We start from the raw sequence: 24,175 nt of genomic DNA on the forward strand, positions 1-24,175 counted from the left end.
AGCTCCACCCTGCTTTGTTGCGCCATCTCGTGACAGAGCCATCTCAACCTTCTTCACCTCCAGTAGAGTAGCCACCTCCAGCTTTACTTCCAGAGCAACCACCTCGAGCCTTGCCTCGGAGAGTACCCAACTGTAGCTTTACTTGCTGCCATGCAACACATAACACCTCTTTCTCGGAGAGTACCCAACTCTAGCTTTACTTGCTGCCATGCAACACATAACACCTCTTTCTCGTGCTTGCCACAACGATCTCCCCTCCTATCTGCTGCATATTACATCACACCTACTAGCCTGCAGCCATCCGCTTTTTTCTCCTTCTATTCGTGCTTGTTGGTCCGGCTTCCCTGTTGCACGACTGAGGGCTCAAACCGCTCTCTCTTTTGTTGCTTGCACGGTGAGTTCTTTACAAAAACCCATGGATGGTTTTGTGCATGCTGAGCATCGGGCTGAGAGCTTTTGTGCCTAGATGGGCTCTCATGGGTGAAGGCCTTGGATAGCCCTTCACAGTAGCCTATAGATGGCTCTACATGGTGGCATCTGGGTGGTATCTCTCGGCCATGTTTTGAACTTCTCTCAAGCGCTTGTGCTGTGTGTCTGGATCCGATCTGCTAGTTCACTAGCACTTTGGGCTTGTATCTACAGCTTGTGGCCGGTTGGGCTCTCAGGGTGTTTGGGTGGCTGATTTGCCATGGGCATTCGGGTGGCTCCTTAACTGTTATTTTTCTGACACAAACACATGGGATTGTTGGCATAGGACTCTTGGTTCTATGCCACAAAACACCACTTACATAAAACGCTTGGTCATAAATAATCTTTTTCAATGTTAGGATAGCCAGGACATTTGTCTTTGAGGATGACCCTTTTGATGAAGACACCTCCACTACAAGGAAATGATTGGTTTACTTACGGTCGGTTATCGACGACTATTATGGGCGCTATTATAAGCGGTGGTAAATCAAAGTTAAAATGTCATTTGACGGGCACTGGTATAAGTGCTTGTATAGTTGCCGCATTGGTAATGAAAAATAATTTTTTTTTAAATTTGTCTAAAAGACTTTAAGAAAAATTCACTGCTCATGTTTACAAAATTCAAAGTTAACTGCTCATATTTATGATCAGAGTTAAAAAGTCATAGATCATCATTTATTCTATCATAGATCCATGGCCCCAAAAAGGTCAATTTCAAGAAATGCCTTTGTATCCTCTTCAATGTCACCAAAAGAGTGTTAAACCAATTGGTCAACGGCTTGCTCTTCTGTAGGATCAAGGTCATCTATGTGCTCCTTGTCATCATCGGATGTACTTAAATCTCCATAAGAACTCGATGACCTATCTTCCGTATGCTCTTGAATCTGTCCCTCATGCTGCATAGGTTCTACAACTAATATAGTCAAGGCAATTGGCACTTGGATTTCAACATCAACTCTAATATTTAACTCTGGAGTTTTAATAAAATCAACTCCATCGTTATGACTCTATGGTTTTTCTTCTAGTTGCTCTTCTTCAAAAATTTGTTTGCTATGAGGAGCAACTTGGACTACAAACACCCACCTTGGATCCTTTGGATCTGCTTTAAAGATGACTTGCTCATAATGTTCTAGCAGGACACCCACCTTGGATCCTTTGGATCTGCTTTAAAGATGACTTGCTCATAATGTTCTAGCAGGACAAAATGTATCCCTCTAGTTTGTGGAGTCAACTTGGACAAACCCAATGTTGCCCTTCCTTACAATTGCATTTGGTCCATTTGTTATGACCTTGAACCACTTCACATAAAAAATAAACATGTCAAACCGTCTAAAAGCAACTTTTATGATGTATTGAATAGTTTTGCAATAATCAAGCATGGCATCTTCTACATTCAAGTCACTTGTACTTGATCGGCTTTCTTGCACAAAGTTAGCTTTAACGCCACTATCAAAAGTTGTTCTTTTATGATCTATTCGTTCCACTCAAAAATGACGCTCGTGTGACCAAAGTGTACCATATTTATAATATTACAAGCACAACAAGAATCAACATCCAAGGTGATGGATGATAAATAAACTCTTTTTATTATTAATGAGATAGTAGTCATGGAGAACGATTACTTACATACTAATCACAACCTTTTGCAGGCTCCTCCTCCTCCTTCTCAGTGATAGTCTCACCATTATACTTTGCTTGTGTTATTGTTGCATCAAGCCATCTACTCGAAGGAAAGACAGTTCTAATAATCAAGCATGGCATCTTCTGCATTCAAGTCACTTGTACTTGATCGGCTTTCTTGCACAAAGTTAGCTTTGATGTCGCTATTAAAAGTGGTTCTTTTACGATAGGAATCAGCAAGGTATTTGGGTTGGAGAGAGATTCAGGGTTAATGATTGGGTTTACTTACAACCAAGCTTAAGAGGGCCAAATAGATTTAAAGCTTGTGGTGTTTTGGAACATCTTTGAAAGGGAGATTGCCAACTTTCAAGAAAACTCAAAATGAAGGCATGGTGGCAATGGTTTAACATGTCTACATGGCTTCAGACATTCATCTTCCTCCTCAAAGGGCAAAAACCAAGTTCCCTTGTAATTGTAAGTATTTTGGCACTAATGTGGTTCTATTCAAATCATTTTGTTATACCCTTGTTGTTCACTTCTTTTTTTTTGGGTGGTTTTGTGCATGCAGACATATTCCTATCAAGTTATGTAGAGGAACAACCATTGAAGAGCATAACAGGGACCTTTAGTGCTTTCCATTCCACCATAGGTGAGGTTTTATTTCCCAACAAGAACCCTAGGACACTTCTTGGAAGTAGAATATTCTTTTTCACTCACTCTTACATAGTTCCCTCTAGGCCTAAATACTATGGAAAGCTTGAAAAGTTTCTATTTCCCTCATAAGGATGTGTAGAGTGGCCAATCCCAGACAAATGGAGTGTAGATGCCTTCAAACAAAAGATGATTAGTGATATCCAATCCTCGTTAAAATTTACAAAGACCTCTTGATCAGTAGTAGTAGGTCTTAGTTTGGTATGCTCCCATTCATCTTTTTGTTGCCACAAGCACTCCAACAATGTTTATTTGCAAGAAATTGCAATATGAGCAGATGAATGGTTTATTTGGAAATGCATGGGAAATAGTGGAAGGTCTGTATAAGGGAGATGTATATTCTTGCAGAGTTATGATTTCAAGTATCACACTTGGATATTTGAAATCACGCTCAAATTTATACATCGGATTCCACTACGAGCGATGGATGAAGAAAAAGGGGAAGTGGATACCATTGCAGTCATGTGAGGGTGTTGATTCACCCATAGAACTACCGGTCAAACTACCCAATGGCACCATTGACCTTGTCAACGCTAGCAAAGAATGGATCTTAGGAGACGTTTGAGAACACCTACTAATCATGGGATTTGAGGAAGTACAAGATGCAAGCTTCAAGATAGAACATTAAAAGGTATTCGCTTTTTCCTCATTGATTTTTCTTAACCATCGATGCTCTGGTGATATTTGTTCATACGTGTTTGTGTAGATTGGGAGATATATGGAGAAGTCTTTCATGGTTCGTGATTCTTGGAGAGACGAGGTGTGGAATTGCAATTAGGAGTGTAATTGGGTAATGTCAATGTAATTGTTTTTTGTTGTAATCTAACTTTTTCCTTTTTGGTCAATAATGTAATGAATGGCATGGACTATTTGGATCAAGCTTGAATAATCGTAAGTTTAGTTTGGATAAGTTTGTATAAACTTATTATTTGGATACGTTTGATTAAATATATTACTTGGATTAAGCATTATAATTAAAATGATTGCGTTTAATAAAGTATTTTGGGCGATTGGCCCTTTTTCGTTAAGTGTGAAATTGTCGATTTCAAACCTTGATTTTTTTAATAAATAGGGAACCTCCCTCATTTTTGTCATTTGTATCACTAGCACTCGCAAGCACTTTGCTATTATATATTCCCTACAGCTTGGCTTGCATTCTCATGCGACCCTAATGGAGCATTCCATGACATATGAGAACTTTCTTGCATTCCTAGAGAGGAGTGAGTGGCTGGATCAAGTGTTATTTCACATTTTCTCTTGCACCATTGACTTCAAAGAAATTATCCTCTTCGCCAAACATGACTACAAGGAGACCTTGGTGTACATGGAAACATACATAAAGCCCTTTTCTGTGATCATCATTGATAGTAACACTCTCTGGGTCCCTTACAAGCATCTACGCTACATCAACAAAATCGATGCAAACTGTAAGATTCCTCCCTAGGCTCTCAAGATGTCCAGCATCTTCCCCTGTAATCAAATCCCTCTTCAGAAATATAAAAGATTTTATTTCTACCAGTTTTGGCCTAGAGAGAGAAAATATTCTAGAGAGATAATATTCAGATATTAAATATTTTTGGATAGAAAAAATTCTCATCTTATTAAAATAAGTTTCCCTAAAACAGAAGTTCAAAAAGATTTTTAGAAGGTGAATTAGAAATTAAGTATAATTTATTCAAGAGGCATTATCCTAGGGATGAAGATTTTTTCGAAATTTTAAATTAAGGTTCCTATGGACCAATAAGATTCATCCAAATGTAGGGAGGAGATAAATAGAAAAATAAAAGAAAAGTCTCCCAAAAATGAGTAAATACTCACATAAGATGAAGAGTTGACTAAGGACAAGATTAATAGTTAAAAAAGAGAGATATTTAGGTGAAATGATGCATTCTTGACACCTCTGCATGGAGGAATTTCCCTCATGAAGGAGGTACCTATTTCACATGCTTGAATGAGTTTTAAACTCCCAAATAATGGGATATTTTTATCTCTCCTCTCTCCTGTTTCAGTTAGATCCAAAAAGTGACCAAAGCTGACCCAAAAATGGTCAAAAATTGACCAAACTGATCTAAAAGAATTCTAGAATCAGTTGGCTTCATTAGAAGCTCACTTTTTCCTATAAATAGAAGCCCTCCCCTTTGTTGAAACTTAATAGTGTTATACACCGTTACCCTATCTCTCCCAAGTGCCAAAAACAGTGAATTTAATTCATAATTCATTAGTTTTTGACCCTCCCTCTTCCAAAAGATTGGTGGCCACTCTTGTCTCAAACAAGAGTTGAATCCTCAAACCATCAAGCCAAAGGAAAGCTCTAAGATTCATTAGTAAGTTAGAGATTCTTCTCTTTCTCATTCAATTCATGGTTTTTTATGATTTTTGTCTTCCCTATCTTGTTTACTGTCATGCCATTTGGACTAACTAATGCCCCAGCTACATTCAATCGCCTAATGCAGGACATCCTCAGAGAATACTTGGATGATTTTGTTCTAGTTTTCTTTGATGACATTCTGACTTACTCAAGGAATGCAGCTGACCATGAGACTCATGTTCGAAAAGTTCTTGAGATTCTAAGGAAGCATCAACTCTTTGCGCAAAAGAGCAAATGCACTTTCTCTGCCGACCACGTTGAATACTTGGGCTTTTTGGTATCCAAAGATGGGATTTCTTCAGATTCCGCAAAAGTCCAATCAGTCATAGATTGGCCGGAACCAAAGACAGTGAAAGAAGTCAGAGGATTCTTGGGATTGACTGGTTGGTATAGAATTTTTATACCAAAGTATGCTCTCATAGCTTCCCCTCTGACTAACCTTCTCAAAAAGAATATCCCATTTCAATGGTCTGCCAGGTGCCAGAGTGCTTTTGATAAGCTGAAGATCGCCTTGGTAACCAGTCCCGTTCTGAAGTTGCCAGATTTCTCTACCCTTTGAGGTAGTAACTGATGCAAGTGGTTTTGCCTTGGGAGGTGCACTTATGTAGGAAGGTCATGCAGTGGCCTATGAATCCCAAAAACTCAGAACGCATGAGAGGAATTATGCTGTCCACGACTTGGAACTACTTTTAGTAGTATATCCCCTCAAGTTGTGGAGACATTACCTACTAGGACAAAGATTCACTTTGATGACAGATCATCAGAGCTTAAAGTGGATCTTCACTCAGAAGGATCTCAACATGCACCAAAGAAGTGATAAAAAACAGAAGCAGGAGACAGCACACACAAGAGAAGCAAACCCTAATCCATAACCATCAATCATGAAGAAGGAGAGAAGCCATAGTCACCATCACTCTCACACACACAAAGGAGAACACAACATAGTGTTATGTCCACACTACAAAGTAAACCTAATGTAATGTCCACACCACACATGACCAAATGGACGCGGTCATAAACACACCACACGATATCTATCTACCATACTGTCACTCTGTCAGCACCCATGTGCTATCCTCCAGCTGTATACGAGCTTGACATTTCAACACTCCCCTTCAAGCTCGACATGTCCATCTCTAGGACTCCCAATCTAGTACGGAAATACTCGAACTTATCCTTACCAAGTGCTTTGGTAAAGATATCTGCAACCTGCTCATCTGTCTGCACATATGTCAAATCAACATGCCCATCTAGCACCTTCTCTCTGATGAAATGATAGTGGACCTCAATATGTTTGGTCCTGGCGTGATAAACTGGGTTGCTAGCAAGCTGAATACTACTCATGTTGTCATAATGAATGACAACTCTCATATCACTCTGTATCCTGACATCATCTAGCAACTTTTTCAACCACATAGCCTCACATGCAGCTATGGCTGCTCCACGATACTCTGCCTCTGTGGTAGATAAAGCAACTGTAGGTTGCTTTTTACTGCTCCAACTCACAGCTCCACTACCAAGGTTGAAAACATAGCCACTGGTAGACCGCCTGTCATATGCACTACCGGCCCAATCTGCATATGTATATCCATAGACATGCATGTCTTTTCCTGCCTCATAGAAAAGACCATAATGCACGGTAGTTTTGACGTATCTCAGAATCCGTCTCACAGCATCCAAGTGAGGTTTACGAGGACTTTGCATAAGCTGACTCACCAAACCAACTGCATAACTGAGATCTGGCCTCGTAATGGTCATGTAGATAAGACTACCAACCATTTTCCTGTACATGGTGATATCATCAAGCTCATCACCCAAATCAGCCCTAAGCTTCATGTTTTGCTCTAATGGTGTCAACATTGGTTTGCATGCTGTCATACCATACTTTGCCAGCATGTCAAGTGCATATTGCCTTTGCACCAACCATATACCCTTGCTTGTTCTAATCACCTCAATGCCAAGAAAGAACCTTAAATCACCAAGGTCTTTCATATCAAACTCTTTGCATAAAGAGGCCTTAACCTCATCAATGCCTTTCCCACAATCACCTCTGATAATCAAATCATCAACATAAATGACTATCATCACGATACCATCATGTGTCTTCTTCACATAAAGTGAAGAGTCTGCATTTCCAACCACAAATCCAATACTGACAAGATATCTGCTGATCTTGTCACTCCAAGCACGAGGTGCTTGCTTCAAACCATAGAGTGCTTTCTTTAACCTGCAAACAAAAGTCGGATATTTTGGATGTACATAACCTTCTGGCTGTTCCATGTACACCTCTTCTTGTAGTTCACCATTCAAAAAATCATTCTTTACATCCATTTGATGTAAGGCCCAACCTTTTTGTGCTGCTAGTGCAATGATAGACCTCACTGTAGCCATATTAGCCACTGGGCTGAAAGTTTCATCATAATCAAGACCATAAGTTTGTGCATATCCTTTAGCGACCAGCCTTGCCTTATGTCTCTCAAGGCTACCATCTGACTTGCACTTTACCTTATACACCCATTTGCAACCAATTGCATTCTTTCCTTGCGGTAACTCAGCCAATTCCCATGTATCATTTTTGTCCAAAGCATTCATCTCTTCATCCATGGCTTTCTCCCATACAGGCTCTCCAATGGCCTCTGTATAGCATGTAAGTTCCACATGCTTTACCATAGACGTCATGTATGCATAGTGCATAGCAAAATCTCTATATGTCAATCTCTCAACTGGATATCTGACTCTCTGGGATCTCCGCAATGCATGCGGGTCACTCTGTACACCTGTAACTCTAGCATGTGGTGGCACATATCTGTCCTGCCTAGCACCAGGTGTGCGTACAACAGGTATGCCGAGCTCCTCATCCAAACTCTCTGAGCTAGAGGACTCATAACCTGTGATATTCCTTCGACTTTCTTCTTGCCTTTGTCCAAAGCACTACTCCCAGTGCTCACACTCTCTTGCCTCAAACATCCTGACCATGGACGTACACAGCTACTACTCTCAGCTTCTGCTGCTGGCCCAGACATAGTAGTAGAACTAGAACTTGCTTGTGATGGCAAGTTCACAGGCACATTAGCCTCAAGTGAGTCAATGACTCCTTCATCTTTGGCTTTGTACCAACTAGCAAGCTCATCAAACACCACATCACGTGAGATGACTACTTGTCTAGTTTGAGGGTTATAACATTTGTAGGCCTTTCGATCCTGTGCATATCCAACAAATACACATTTCTCTGCTTTAGGATCCAACTTCCGTCTTCTTTCATCAGGCACATGAACATAAGCTACACATCCAAAGACTTTCAGATGTCCAATGTCTGGCCTGTAACCTGTAAGCCGCATCTCTGGCGTGCTTCCATGAATGGCTGCTGTAGGTGTTTTGTTCAGGATATACACTGCAGTAGCACATGCTTCTGCCCAATAGTAATCTGGCATGCTCTTTTCATTGAGCATTGCCCTTGCCACTTCACATATGACTCGATTCTTTCTCTCAGCCACACCATCCTGCTGAGGTGTATACCTGCATGTCAACTGTCTCCTTATCCCATGCTTCCACAAGAAATGCTCAAAAGCTTTTGAGGTGTATTCACCATCTCCATCTGTTCTCAGACACTTAATCCAACAGCCATATTGTTTTTCTACAAGAGCCTTGAAATCCATGAACTTTTCCAGCACTTCACTCTTCTCTCTCAGAAAATATATCCATGTCATCCTGCTGAAATCATCTATAAACGTCACATAGTATAGACTGCCTTTGATAGATGGGTTTTGTGCTGGGCCCCATACATCACTGTGCACTATCTTAAGTGGTCTATTACTCATGTTTCCTTCTCTAGGAAACCTCAACCTTGCCTGCTTTCCAAACTGACAGGCTTCACAAACATGCATATGTCCATCATATTTGAATCGAGGCAATCCACTGACAATGCCTCTTGTTTGCATGTTCTTTAATCTCTGTATATTGACATGCCCAATCCTCTTGTGCCACATGTCAATGTCCTGCACAATCCCATTGCTCTTTGAAAACATGGCTGAGCTCAATTCTGGTATGCCTGCATCCAATTTGAACAACCTTTCTTCCTTCTTGCCCTTGGCAATCAATCTACAGCCATGCTTAAAGTCTTCCACAAAACAGCCATTCTCATTGAATCTTACTTGTAATCCCTGCTCAACCATTTGGCCTACTGATGCCAAATTCTTTGTGATGGATGGTACATATAACACTTCTGACATATTCTTCACATTTCCATCATGCATCCTCAAAGGCACACTGCCAACATGTGTTATAAGATGCTGAGTATCATCTCCTGTGACCACATAACCATTTGTATCCAATGGTTGCATCTTCTCAAACCACTCCCCATGACATGTCATGTGGTTTGAGGCACCTGAATCCATATACCATGACTCATCTCCTGCATTCTGAGAATCCATTGTCCCCATAACATGCTTCATTGCAAAAAGATGATTCGAACTCCCATCATTGTTACTGGTAGATGCATAATTTTCATGTTGTGATCTTCCATTCCTCATATCATTCTGCTTTTTGTAACAATCTTTTGCCATATGTCCAAGTTTGCCACAATAGTGACATTCAATCCCATTCAAATTTTGTTGAGGACCTTGCCATCGTCCTCTACCACGAGCACCTGTTCCAAATCTCCCCCTATGGGATTGAAATCCACGACCTCCACGTGATCCAAATGATGACTGTGAATTCTGAAAATTCTGATTTGATTGTGGTTGAGTAGACCTGTCATTCCAACCACGTTCTCCACGGCCTCGAGGGGTAAATCTCCCCCTGCCTCGAAAGCCTCTAGATGAGTAAAAAGCCTGATTCCTTGCATGCTCATCATTGCTTGACGAGGATGCACCACCTGTAACACTCATACCACCAAGGCCAAGCTTCAATTCTTCCACAATGAGCAATGACACAAGCTCATTAAAGTCTGGCATTCCTCCCAACCTTATGAGATGGAAGTATCAAAAGATTTGTATTCTTTGCCTAAACCACGTAATGTGAGAGCAACCAAATCATCATCATCCATCGGGGCATGGATTGATGACAAGGAATCTGCATAACCCTTGATTTCTTGAACATACTCATGTATACTCCTATTCCTTCGTGTTACACTGTGAATCTGTTGCTTTAGTTGTATCTTCCTTGCACCAGTGTCTGTCTCATACATTCGGCACAATATACCCCATGCTTCTTTCGGTGTATCTGCATCTTGGATGTGAATAAGCAAGGCATCTGTTACACATATGGAGAAATAATGCAACACCTTCGAAGACCGCTCTACCCATTGCTTGTGAGCCAGTAACTGAGCATTATTTGGTTGAGGAGGTAGATATGGCTCCGAGTCTTCCTCCAAGACGAGACTCCATAAACCTTTGCCTTTCAAAAAACTCTTCATTCGAAACTTCCACACTTGAAAGTTAGTGCGATCAAGCTTCTCTCCAACAATCTGTATCGGACCATCTCCCATTGTTGCAAAAAAAAATGTAGTAGATGTACCCCGTCGATCACAATGTATGAAGTACCTGTAATGCTCCAAATCACATCAAATGCTTGCAAATTGTGTGCATTTACATCCCACAATGATTCATCAACAATGTACACTCGATCAAAGTTGAAACCAAATGATACTCCTTCACAAAAAAATTTCTGGTTTTTTTTTCTCGCCAGTAACTAGTCAAGATTATGCTCTAAATCCTTCAAATCTTGTCCAAATTCAATGATTCAACTTGCATTAGCTTCCCAACACATTGCTCCAACATATCCTAGAAGGGTTTGATCAAATTCTTCAAGATGAATGAGAACCACTAATTTTTGTAGCTCCCTGGTTTGCTTTTTTCTGCATCTGTCAGGTACCACCTCTCACTAAAAGTGCTCTATCTCCTTCAAATCTCATCCAAATTCAAAACTTTTTGAATCAAAAGTTTAGCAACTCATAGGACTCTACTTGTACCAAAGGAATTAGGCCAATTTGATATAGACAAGGATTAATGCCTTGATTAAAAATGCTCTGTTTTTGGATAGACTTTTTTCAAACCTGCACACCTCTGATAAATCACTTCAATGAGCTCCAAATACATCAAATGAGCTGCAACCAAGCATCACAAGGCCTTAGCAATGTCTTTGCTAAACTCCCCAAGCTTTGAATGGAATCAAATAGCTTAGAAATGAGTGAATTGCATGAAATCAAATCAAACTTTCCAGATTTCTGCACAGATATGCGCCGCCTGCTCCTGTGGGCTGTAGAGAGAGGGGAAATCACAATTGAAGTGATAGGCTTCTTAGCAATGACCTAATCTACCTTGGGTATGAAGGGTTTAGCTTAATTTTCTCTCTAGCTCCTGCAATCAATCCTCCACGGAGGGTATGTCCACTGTTTTTGTGAAAAAACCAGAACTTTTACATAAATTCACTTTCACTTGAATTTGCTCAAATCTGTATGCATCAATCTGCTTCAAGATTCTGTATGTTACTTGTGCCCACTTTGCTAATACAAGTGCTGGTTCAAATACATGTGCCTTTGTGTATACATTTGCCAAGAGTACATTCACTTCAAGCTTTTCATGAAAGCTTTAGAGAAAAAACCAGAAAATTGCACTTGCTTTATGCACTTCAATCTTCACTGAACCTGCTCTTTGATACCTGCAATCCGCAGAGGGGGTCTTGCTACACTCACCAATGGTCCTTAGCTCTCAGATCTGATGCCGATGTGTGCTCCACAGCTTCTCCTTTGCTCCAAGCTCCAATGGCTCCCTTCACAGCTTTTTCTTCTTCTTCCCTCTTCTCTCACTCACAGCTAATGAGCTCTTGGCTCTGATACCATGATAAAAAACAGAAGCAGGAGACAGCACACACAAGAGAAGCAAACCCTAATCCATAACCATCAATCATGAAGAAGGAGAGAAGCCATAGTCACCATCACTCTCACACACACAAAGGAGAACACAACATAGTGTTATGTCCACACTACAAAGTAAACCTAATGTAATGTCCACACCACACATGACCAGCTGGACGCGGTCATAAACACACCACACGATATCTATCTACCATACTGTCACTCTGTCAGCACCCATGTGCTATCCTCCAGCTGTATACGAGCTTGACATTTCAACAAGAAGGTGGATGCAGACCCTACAGGAATTTGATTTTGAAATCAAGTACCACCCCGGCAAAGAGAATGTGGTAGCAGATGCCCTTAGCAGAAAAGCCTCCTTGCTTGCAATTATTGTATTAACAAATCCCTTGATTATTGAAGCAAGAGAGAAGATCATGCAGGATAGATTCTTGGCCCTATTGCTACCCTACATATGCAGGAAAGCAAAACTCCCCAGGAGTTGAACAGAGTTCAAGGGTATAGCCTGGATGATGGCATTATGTATTATAATCAGGAGTTGAACAGAGTTCAAGGGTATAGCCTGGATGATGGCATTATGTATTATAATCATAGGCTATGCATCCCCAATGATGTGGAAACTAAGGATCAAATCTTGAATGAAGCCCATGAGGACAGCCTTATAGCAGGACATCCAGGTTTCATCAAAACCTACATGTCTGTAAAGAAAAGCTTCTTTTGGCCTAGTCTGAAAAAGGATGTACAGAATCATGTACGTCAATGTTTGACATGCCAGAAAGTCAAAGCTGAAAGAGTAAAAATGCCTGGGAAGTTACATCCATTGGACATCCCCCAGATGAAGTGGGAATGTATCAGTATGGATTTTATTACTGGCTTACCTTTAGTGCAATCAGGTTACAACTCCATCTTCGTGGTAGTTGATAGACTAACCAAAGTTGCCCATCTGATCCCAGTAAAAGAAACCTACACTGTAGTGGATGTGGCCAGAGTGTTTCTCAAAGAAATCTTCAGATTGCATGGACCTACCTAGGAGAATAGTAAGTGATCGAGATCCAAAGTTTACTTCAAGGTTCTGGACTACATTTTTCGAAGCAGTGGAAACTTTCTTGGATCTCAGCACAGCTTATCACCCTGAGATCGATGGTCAAACTGAAAAGGTAAATCAAGTAATCGAAGATATACTTCGGTCATGCTGTGGCAGAGAACCCAAGAAGTGGCTAAGCTATCTGCACCTAGTCGAGTTCACCTACAATGCTTCTTATCACACAGAAGTATTGGGATGAGCCCTTTCAAAGCTTTGTATGGACAAGATTGCTTAACTCCATTAACTTGGTCCGACCCACTGATTAGGGTCGAGATGTCCAGACAAATGCTTGACGACATGGAGCAGCAGATGCAGGCAATTCGTAAAGATATTAAAGCTGCCTAGGATCGACAGAAGCAATATGCAGATAAGAAGAGGACAGACAAAGAATTCAAAGAAACAGATATGGTCTTCATTCAAGTACGGCCCAAAAGAAGTTCTTTATCTCTTGGGAAGTACAAGAAGTTCTCCCCCAAATATTGTGGGCCATATCTAATTACAAAGAAAGTAGGTGACTTAGCCTACGAGCTTCTTCTGCCTCCTCATCTCAAAGTTCATAATGTATTTCATGTAAGCCTTCTAAAGAAATATGTGCCAAGCCCAAATCATGTGCTTGATGATGAAATCCTAACATCTTCAACCCAAGGACAGATGGAACTCCAACCTGAAGAAATTCTTGATGTTCGAGAAAAGATTCTCAGGAATAGAATTCTTAGAGAATTATTGGTAAAATGGAAGTTCTATCCTTTTGAAGATGCCACCTGGGAGAATGAAGCCGATCTATTGTTGCGAGATTATCCCCAGTTTGCGAGATGAGAGCATCTCGCGTTTTTTAAGTGGGAGAGAATGTAAGATTCCTCCCCAGGCTCTCGAGATGTCCAGCATCTTTCCCTATAATCAAATCCCTCTTCAGAAATATAAAAGATTTTGTTTCTACCAATTTTGGCCTAGAGAGAGAAAATATTCTAGAGAACTAATATTTAGATATTAAATATTTTTGGATAGAAAAAATTCTCATCTTATTAAAATAAGTTCCCCTGAAATAGAAGTTCAAAAAGATTTCAGAAGGTGCATTAGAAATTAAGTATAATCTGTTCAAGTCCAGCAATTGGTATCAGAGCAGGCATCGGCTCCCAGGGCTCTGAGGTCGTTTCGGGCTCCGTTTTTGCATTTCAAGTTCTGCATAGGTGTTTTCGTCATTTTCTGCAGAAATTTTGACAGTGCAGTTTTCTGCAAAACAGGCATACGTGTTCTATTGTGGACTATGCTACATAGCACAAGTTGTCTTCTGTTCAGTCTTTGCTTCATTACAGGTAGCTTTTGCATCAGTTTCAGTCAGTGGCCATGGCTGATAACAGCAATAATGTATTTTGCATGTTGTCTGCTGAAGACAAACTGGTGGATGGAGACAGCAACTACCCACTTTGGGCATACGAAATGCAGCATGTTTTGGTTGCAAAAGGAGTGTGGAACATTGTGCAGGGTACGGATGTACGTCCAGGTTCTGTGGATGTAGGATCTGTTGAGGATGTTGCAGGTTCTAGCAGCTCTACTGTCGCTGCTGTTTTACCCACTGCTGCTGAACAAGCTCGTTGGGATGGTAAAGATGCGCAAGCTCATGCCTTGATTGCACTTTCTGTCAAACGTAACATCACCCCACATATTCGTTCAGCTAAAACAGCAAAACAGGCTTGGGATATTCTAGCTGGTTTGTATGCAGGTCATAACGAGGCAAAAATCGCTTACCTGCGTAAAGAGCTAGAATTGAAGATTATGCAAGAAGATGATGACATGAATATTTTTCTTGCTGAGATTAAAGATCTCAAAGAACAGTTGATTTCTGCAGGTGAGATTATTCCTGATCATTCTCTTGTGCAGACTGTTCTTGATGCTTTACCTGAGACATATCAGACTTTTGCTTCCACGTGGAGACTTCTTAATGAGGACAGACCTGATGCTATCAAGTATGATACTTTAGTCAACAAGCTCTTGCAAGAAGCGTAGTCCAGGCAAAACAGGGCCACGTAGCGTGCAGTTGATCAAGCATTTATTGCTGCCCGAAGTGGTAAGGCAGCCCCTTCCACTGTTTCTTCTCCTATTAGTAGGTCTGTAACTTCTTCTCCTTCCACAGGTAGTAACAATAAGTCTGAGAAGGCTCTTGATAAAGGCAAGAAAAAGACCAGGTGCAACTATTGTACGGCAAATGATCATGTCATTAAGAATTGCCCTAAGCTAAAGGCTAAAGAGGCAAAGAAGAAAGAGTCAAATGCAGCCACAATAGCGGATGCTTCTACAAATGCAGATTCTGCAAATGTTGTGCAGGATACAGAATGGGCATTTAGCGTGTATTGCCAGTATGACCCATCTATACATGATGCATGTTTGGCAGTTTCTGTTGACTCTCATGTATGGTATTTTGATAGTGGTGCTACAAAGCACATTACCTCGCATCGTGATATGTGCACTTCTATCCCTAATGGGAATACTGTCACATGTGCCAATAATGCTTCTTACCCAATGAAGGGCATTGGTAAAATTATGCTTACTGCTGCAAATGTCAGCGCTTTCACACTTTCAGATGCTTTGTATGTGCCAGGGATAAAGAAGAATCTATTGTCTGTCTTTGCGCTTGCTAGACTTGGACTTGTAGTCAAATTTGTGGATGACAGATGTACTATTCATGATTTGACTTCTGGTGATACGATTATTGTATCTGGCACCTTGTTTCGTGGGCTGTATAGGCTCAATTCTTATGACAAGTGTGTGGAAGATTCAGCAAATGCAGTTTCTGATGAAAAGGCAGTTTTAGATGCAAAACTATGGCATGCTCGTTTTGGTCATCTGAACTTTGCTAGTTTGCTGCGTTTGCAGAAATTTGATATGGTTGCTTCATTGCCCCCTCTTGAGGCACCATTGAAACATGTTTGTGAAGGCTGTATTTTGGGCAAAATGCAGCGTTCTGCGTTTCCAAAGGATGGTTTTGTGCGAGCCACTCGCGAATTGCAACTTGTACATAGTGATGTATGTGGGCCTATGCAAACTCCGTCTTTTGGTAAACACTTGTACTTCGTGACTTTCATTGATGATTACTCAAGGCATGCATGGGTATATCCACTAAAGGCAAAGTCCGAAGTGTTTTTGTGCTTCAAACAGTTTTTTCTTATGGTTGAAAATGTATCCAATTGTACTGTGGGCACCCTCCGTTCTGATCGAGGGGGGGAGTACATGTCTAAAGAGTTTGATGCATTTCTGACTAGTCGTGGGATAAAACACTAATGTACAGTGCCGTATACCCCTCAGCAAAATGATGTTACTGAGAGGAAAAATAGGTCCCTTATGGAGATGGCACGATGTATGGTCAAGAGCCAAGCTTTGCCACATGCGTTTTGTCTTGAGGCTATCATGTGTGCTGCATATGTACTCAACAGGTGTCCCACTAAGGCCTTGCAGTCTATTACTCCATATGAAGCTTGGCATGGTAGGAAACCTTCTATTGGTCACTTGCGTGTCTTTGGTTGCTTGGCCTATGCTTTAGTGCCTATGCAACAACACAGAAAATTGGATGATAAGGCTGTCAAATGCATTTTTGTTGGTTACAGTGCTGAGAGCAAGGGTTACAGATTGTATCATCCACAGTCAAAGCGTATCTTGATTAGTCGAGATGTTGTTTTTGTGGAAGATGCTACGCAACCTTTCTTATCATGTACCAAAGAGACAGGTGTGAGCTCACGGGATGTATTTGATACGTTGTTGCCTCTCTTTACATATGGGAATTAAAATGTAAGTCCTAATGAGGCAAATATTCAGCCTATGCAGATTTCAAACGACATCATAGATCAGCCTATTTCTGATGCAGATTTACAGGATGTAATTCATGAGGATAGGGCTGAAAATGAGCAGGCTAGAGGTATGCCAAAATGGCTGGTTCAAACCTTGCATGATAGTAAGATTGATGCACCTATGACTAGTCGTACTCGTTCAGGTTTTCAGCATGCCTCTTATACATCAGATTGTTATGCTTTGGCTGTGTCTAGTATGTGTGAAGAGGAAGAACCTCTTTCATTTGATGAGGCACAAAATTCAAAAAATTGGTTGGCTGCAATGCAAAGTGAATATAATGCTATAATGAAGAATGGTACATGGTCTTTGTGTGATTTACCTATTGGTAAAAAGACCATTGGATGTAAGTGGGTTTTTAAGTTGAAACGAAAGCCAGATGGCAGTGTTGATCGCTATAAGGCTAGACTTGTTGCAAAGGGTTATGCTCAAGAAAAGGGCATTGATTTTGATGAGACCTTTGCTCCCACTTGTCGTATGACTACCATTCGTAGCATTTGTGCATTGGGTGTATGACACCTTCTCGGACTTTAGAGCTCTCACCTAACTCGACAGTAGCTGGTACAATAGGTTTGGGGAAGGCATACTTCAAAAACTTCCAAATTATATCAGCTCTGAAACTATACACATAGCTCGAGTTGAAGCTATCTTCTCTCATTTGCAATGAGATATGATGATTTAGAACACTTTGTACCAATATCAAATTTTTTGAAGCTAAATGAAAATTATTTTTTCTTACAAGCTCTGGCTGTCCTATCTCAAAATAGCTTGAAAGTATATATTTGGCACTAATCAGCACTCTCCAGCCACAGCTACTTGAATCATCTTGTTGTGGTGTCTGGATAGTTGGAAAGATATGTTAGAAACTGTTAATGTCTGAACAAAATAAAATTATTCAATAAGTTCAAAGGCATAGCATGAAATAGACATCAGTAGAGGGAGCAACTTTCTACCTCTAAATCTATTGGCTCTATTGAATCCAAAAGATTGACATTAGGAGGACACTGATCCAATGCATCTAGAAGTCTTCTAATACAACAGCAATACATATAATTCAGTTAGTGTGCATTAAATCCAAATAATGAAGTTTAAAGTTAAAAATAGCACACAAACCACTTACAATTTAACCTCTCTGTGTGTGTTTCTAAGAGAGTTGAATAAAAAGCATTGCTTCTGCTGGATGTCAATAGAAGCAAAGCTCCAGTGGTCACTGCATAAGGAAAAAAGCATTAAGAAATCAAAGGCTACAAGAGTACTCAATCTTGAAGGAAAATCCCAAAAGAAGCAGCCACACACATACTTGTTATGGTATGGAAGTAGCAAAATATCAACATGATCAAAATCACAGTGTCTGAACCAATTGGAAATATCCATGGGAGTTTCCTTTGGATCTCTTAACTTGAAGGAAATTGCAGGATCAATAATATAAACTGTATGCTGTACAGCATGGTTCAGCCAGCTTCTCATCATGCTACATTGGACAAAACAATAATTAAGGTAAGGTGTAAGGGAGGAGGTACAATAAGGATTGTTTTGCAAACAAATGTAAAATAAAAGACACTTACTAGAGCATTGCAAGAATGATAGTATCTGAGCAATACTCATTCTTATGAGCCAATGCTGCCAAGCATGCTCTTGTCAAGTCAAAATTATTCTCTGAAAAATCATCTTCAATATGGACAACTATGTTAGGGCCCAGCTCCTGCAACCTTCTCTGTATCTGTAGCTCCATCTGTACAGTCTCCACATTTATAGCAGATTTGGATTCCTCTATTTGCTGCTTCAGTGACTCCTCATAAGCAGCTTTCCCTCTGGTGCTCATTGAGTGGGTCACTTCAATAACCTTCACCTTGTCTGCCTTCAATTTCCTTGTAGGTGGAATTAATAATATGTCTCTCATTTTAATGTCCTGCCATTCCACAGGATGGACCAGCTTGTCATACCTCCACCTCACTCTGGACAATGTGTTGAAGTCCTTGGCCATCAGAGTTACCCTGTGAGCATGGGCTGCTACAAGCATTGCATCTTCAAAGTACTTCTCCAAGTAATCCTCTGCCATTTCCTGTAAGGAAAGAATGGTAGTCCTGTTCCACCTGAAACCAAGGTGCCAGCTATCACAAATTTCTCTCACTAGCCTCTGAAAAGGTGCCTTGGGGATTGCAAAGCCTATAGCTTTTTGCTGTTTCCTGATCTCCTTTAGCACACCAGCAGAATGCTTTAACCTCTTGGACTTTTGCTGCAGCATGCTCATTGGCTTCCCCTTCCTGCCATGTGCAACTCTTCCTTTTGTAGGCACACTAATTCCTTGACATCAGCCCCAGCTGCTGCTGCTGCAAGCCCTGGCCCCTTGCCAGACCTCCTTGCAGTTGCCTTGGTTCTCGCCATCACTCTGAAAAGGTCCATACAAAGCAATAGTAAAAGATTAGAAACATGGAGAACATAGAATGATTAAAGAAGGTGATGACAAATTGGATGAAGCAAAATTGAACAATTTGCAACAAAAGGCGATTATGATGATTTGAAATTTGTAACAGCTCAAAATCGCGTTTTTCTGCAAATACTTGAAACAACATGCTATTGCATTCATATGATGAATTCTCTATCTTTCCAACTACAAACAATATGTATTGTGTTTATAGAAGAACTATGCAGGCTTGAAATGGGTGGATGAAGAAGCATTTTAAAATTTGCAACAAAATGCGATTTGGACTATTTTGAGATTTCTAAAATCCTCTCCTCGCGTTTTGCTGCAAATTCTAGAGACAACATACTTCAGCATGCCTTTAGTCATTTCAGTGTGTATGCAGCTTGGTGCAACATGGATTGAGCCTATGGACATCAAGAAGTGATCAAACTCTCATTCAACAGGCCCAAATAAAAAGTCTTCCTGCTTCTACATGCAGTGGAGAAAATCTAAAAAATGCATATAATATTTATCATAATATGTAACCTACATCACATCAATCAATTCCTTACCCTAATATACTATTAAACAAGAAGAAAAGGAAAAAGATTTTCTTACTAACCTGGAAGCTATCTGCAAGTGTGCTGTGCTGATGATGAGTATCCTGTGCTGGGTATGAACCTCTGCTGCTGGTCTGGATGCTGATGGTGTAGAGTAGGGAGGTAGAGATGCAAGAGAACTGAGTTAGGAGAGTAGATTATTACAAAATACAAATAATGGAGTTATTAAATACCACACGTGTGAGATATAGTCGTTTTTTAACACATGTGGGTCCCACCAGATCTTTTGGGATTTGAAATTTGTGGGTCACTTTTTGCCTTGGAAATTGTGTCAATCATGATTTCATAATTAGATCCATTAACACTTTTCCCTCCCCGTATTCCATCCCTGCCAGCACCCTCCCATCATCCTTTTCTTTCCCACTTTGACCACTTTCTACCCAACACACTCCATCCACTCTGCAACCTGTCTGAAGACTACTACCATTACCAGATCTCCAGGTTACCAGTGCTACAGCTCAGTTTTGGAAGAGAGCAGGAGAATCTCCAGGGCTATTCCAACAGTATGGAAGAGGAAAAGAAAGGTCAGAGATCTATACCCTTTCCAATGTTTTCTGATATATATTTCTTCCATCTGTAGAATTCTTAAATCTCAGTGCCTAGAAATCTAGCAGATCACCCTAGGATTTGATTAGAGATGGATATGAGTAGGATTTAGAATTTTGCAACAAAATGCGATTATAGTGGTTTACATTTTCCAAATGCTCCAAATCGCGTTTTCCTGCAAAATCTGATATTTGTTTTAGTTTTTATTTGTTCCTCCTTCTTTTAATCTCTTTTGCACTGGAGAATTCCTCCTTGCATCATTTACTGTCCTGGACATTGTAAGATATCCCTAGCATTTGATTGGAAATGGATGTCAGTAGAAACTCAGAATTTGCAACAAAATGCGAGGAGAGCACTTTACATTTTTCAAATGGATCTGCATCGCGTTTTGTTGCAAAGTCTTGTGTCTCTTTTGGTTTTTACTGTTTGCTCATTGTTTTGCTTTCTATGTCCATGGAGATGTCTTTCTTGATGATGAGAAATGTTTTTGCTTTGGAACAGTTGATCCTCAGGCCCCTCCTTTCAAGAGGAAGTTGGACTTTTCTGCTGCTGTACTCAGACCACAGCAATCACCAGGTGATTCATGTGTGCTTATGAAGAGTTTTGTTTGGTGATATCCTATACATTATCTGATTGCATATGTGAGCATATAGAATTCATGTTATATAAATTTTGCTTTAGGCAAAAGCAAGAGACTAGAGCAGAAAGGTGAGTCTTCCCTTTCAAAACAAAGGGAACCAGAAGAGGACAAATCTCCAGATTTGCTCCTATTTGACTTTCTTCACAAGTGCAAGGCTTAAAGGAACTTCCACATATACCACAGTATTTTCAACAGGGAGTTCACTATGAGCTCTCTTTTGGACCATCACAGAGATTTCCTTTCAGACCATTGGGATACCTTCAAACAACTGACAGAGGCAGGAAGGATTGTGGAAGGTGAAAAGGTTTTTGTGCATTTAAATCATATTGTCTCCATTGACAAGCTGAGGTACCATGTGAATAGAAGGTTTGACAGCCTGCCTGAGGAATATAAATTCAGCTGTAACTTGCACACCAGAAAGTGTAGAGTGCTTGAGGAAAACATGGCATTCCTTATGTACATTGTCTTTCAACAGCAATCTCTAGAAGAGCAAGGGCAGGAGACTGAAGAAGAAGATATATCTGTAGCGGAGGTAAAAGAGGATATTCCTATGGCAACAGATATGGCAGAGCAGGAAGAAGATATCAACCTCGAGGATGAGGGGCTGCAAGTGGCTGCTCTTGACCTTGTTCAACTGAGGACTGAAACTCTTAGGGCAGCACAGCCAGTTGAAGACTTTGATGTTCAGAGCAGCAACTATGCAGTGCCCATGCTTCCAGGTGTCTTGATTGGTGGTAAAGATTATGTTTTCCTCCATGATATAGAGTGTATGTTCAATTTGAGGGAGGACTATGCCATTTCCCTTATTGCCCAGGCTTCAAGGCTTGACAAGGAGGTTGGCATAGAGGATGACCATTCACTGCTAGCTTTGGAAACAACCTTTGATCCTGCAGAGGCCCTTACTATTTGTTTCAAAGAGGCTGAAAGTTTCCAAGAGCCAGATGAAGCTGCCTTCCAGCTCACCTAGGAAGCTATGAATCTCTCATCACTTCATAAGGAAAAACTTAAAGAAGAGGCTGGACTGGAGGGGAGAGGAATAAATCTTTGGAAAGATGAACTTCTTGTTGCTGATGAAAATGAGAGGGTATGATATTATTACTTCAAATCAAATACTTTATGTTGTGTTTAAATGTTTTGTAGTTATGTATCATTGTCTCACTATAATCTTTTGATACATGGCAGCTACAAATTGAGGATGACACATTCCTCCAGAGATCAAGTGGAAGCAGGCCAGCTGGGTTTGGCAAAATGTCAAGCCTAGCTCATTATATTCATGATCTAGGCAGTGCTAAGATCTTGATTTACCATAGGCAGTTGAGCAACAATGGAGAAGCCATTGTTTACTTCTTTAAATGTTTGTCTAGGGTATTAGGTGGACATGATCTTCCATGGCAAAAGGAAAAGATCATTTTAATAGAGAGGTTGTCCGCCATAGATATATTTGGGGATTATGTGAATAAGCAGGCCTCTAGGCCTCTTACTTTTTGTCTTACACTTCTTATGCATTAGCATGTGGTGTTAAGGAGCCCAAATGTCTAGAGGGCTATGGAAAACACAAGCTCATAAGGTTTCGAGAGCCACCCATGATTGCATCAGGCCACACAATCCAAGAAGAAGAACACGTGGAGATAGCTGAAGACAAGGATACCCCTCTCAGACAAGCAACAGAGGCAAGCATTGATAAACAGAAAGTTGACATCAAGCCAATAAGGAAGAAAAAGAGTCCAATCAAGTTCAAAAAGAGAGTTCCGACTCGCAAGCCTTGGGAGTAATAGGATTTAGTCATCAAATATAGCACAAACATTATGTTGAAGTTGAACTGATTTGTACAAAGTCTTTGATCCTCATCAATTCCTTGTCTGTACGGACGATCAGTACCCTTTTGCATTTGTCCCATCACCGTACGACACTTCAGTACTCTTCCCACACTCAAAAGCTTATAAAAGTGTTTGACACTCAGTATTTTATTGGTAAGGATCAACAGGATGTCTAGCATAATTAAGTAGTATTGATTGAATTTTTTGTGTGTTAATATATGGATGTATTGATGCTTGTTAATATAGATCACATGTTTCACAAAAGACTTACTTTTGATGGAGTCTCAAAACATATAGGCATTACACCAAGAGTCACTTGTTCCACAGAATAAAAATCTATTGATTGAGTTTGAAAACATGTGGACATAACACCAATAAGTTACAAACTGCTATTCATGTTTACTTGTCCATTTATGGTTTCTAAATATCTTCGAATCCCTCCACTGTCTATGTCTCTCTGCTGCCATTGAATTGTCCAAAGTTTGTCTTCGTCTTTGCTTTTGGGCTAGAATAAAAGCAAGCTTGACTTTGGAGCTAGCAACTTTTCTTTTAGCATGCAGCCTTTGTAGAATGCCTCGGTAAAACCATTGGAAGACTTCCTTCAGACTATTTGCCTTTTGACTCCCTCCATAGTGTTGTGTGTGTCTGAAAAATGCATTACGTGCCATGTAGTGAGACTTCTCCATGCCTTGGGTAGACCAAATTGCTGGGCATCCATACTTTTTAACAAAATAGGGAAGGTGGTTGTAGATGATATGCTGTTTTCACAAAGACATAAGAATGCATAGTAAGTTATAAAAGAAAAGAGGATCACACTTAAGTAAAAGAAGAAGACATCACTTTACCATGTAGTGAGTTATATTGCAGGCTGTCCATGCGTCTTTCATTGACTTCCCAAAATGTTTTATTGCCTCTTCAAAGTTCTTGTAATCACTCTTTGTCCATGTTACATTGTCACAGAACATGAAGAGTTGATCAAGAGACCTCCACACCTCTGCCTTCACATTTCGTGCTTCCCCATTTGCCTCATGATCTTTCACGGCATTATGGACTTGCTTCCACAATCCATAACTAATCCTTGAAACTGTTCTACCTTGCCTTGCTTGCTTACTATTGTGTTTGGGTCGAGACAAGAATCTTCTTGCCCTTAACACCACCAATAGAGGGCTTGATTGGTACCTCCTTGTCA

This window comes from Cibotium barometz, chromosome 4 (assembly GCF_041138505.1).
Source record: "Cibotium barometz isolate CiBa-2024 chromosome 4, ASM4113850v1, whole genome shotgun sequence".
In the NCBI taxonomy this organism is placed as follows: Eukaryota; Viridiplantae; Streptophyta; class Polypodiopsida; order Cyatheales; family Cibotiaceae; genus Cibotium; species Cibotium barometz.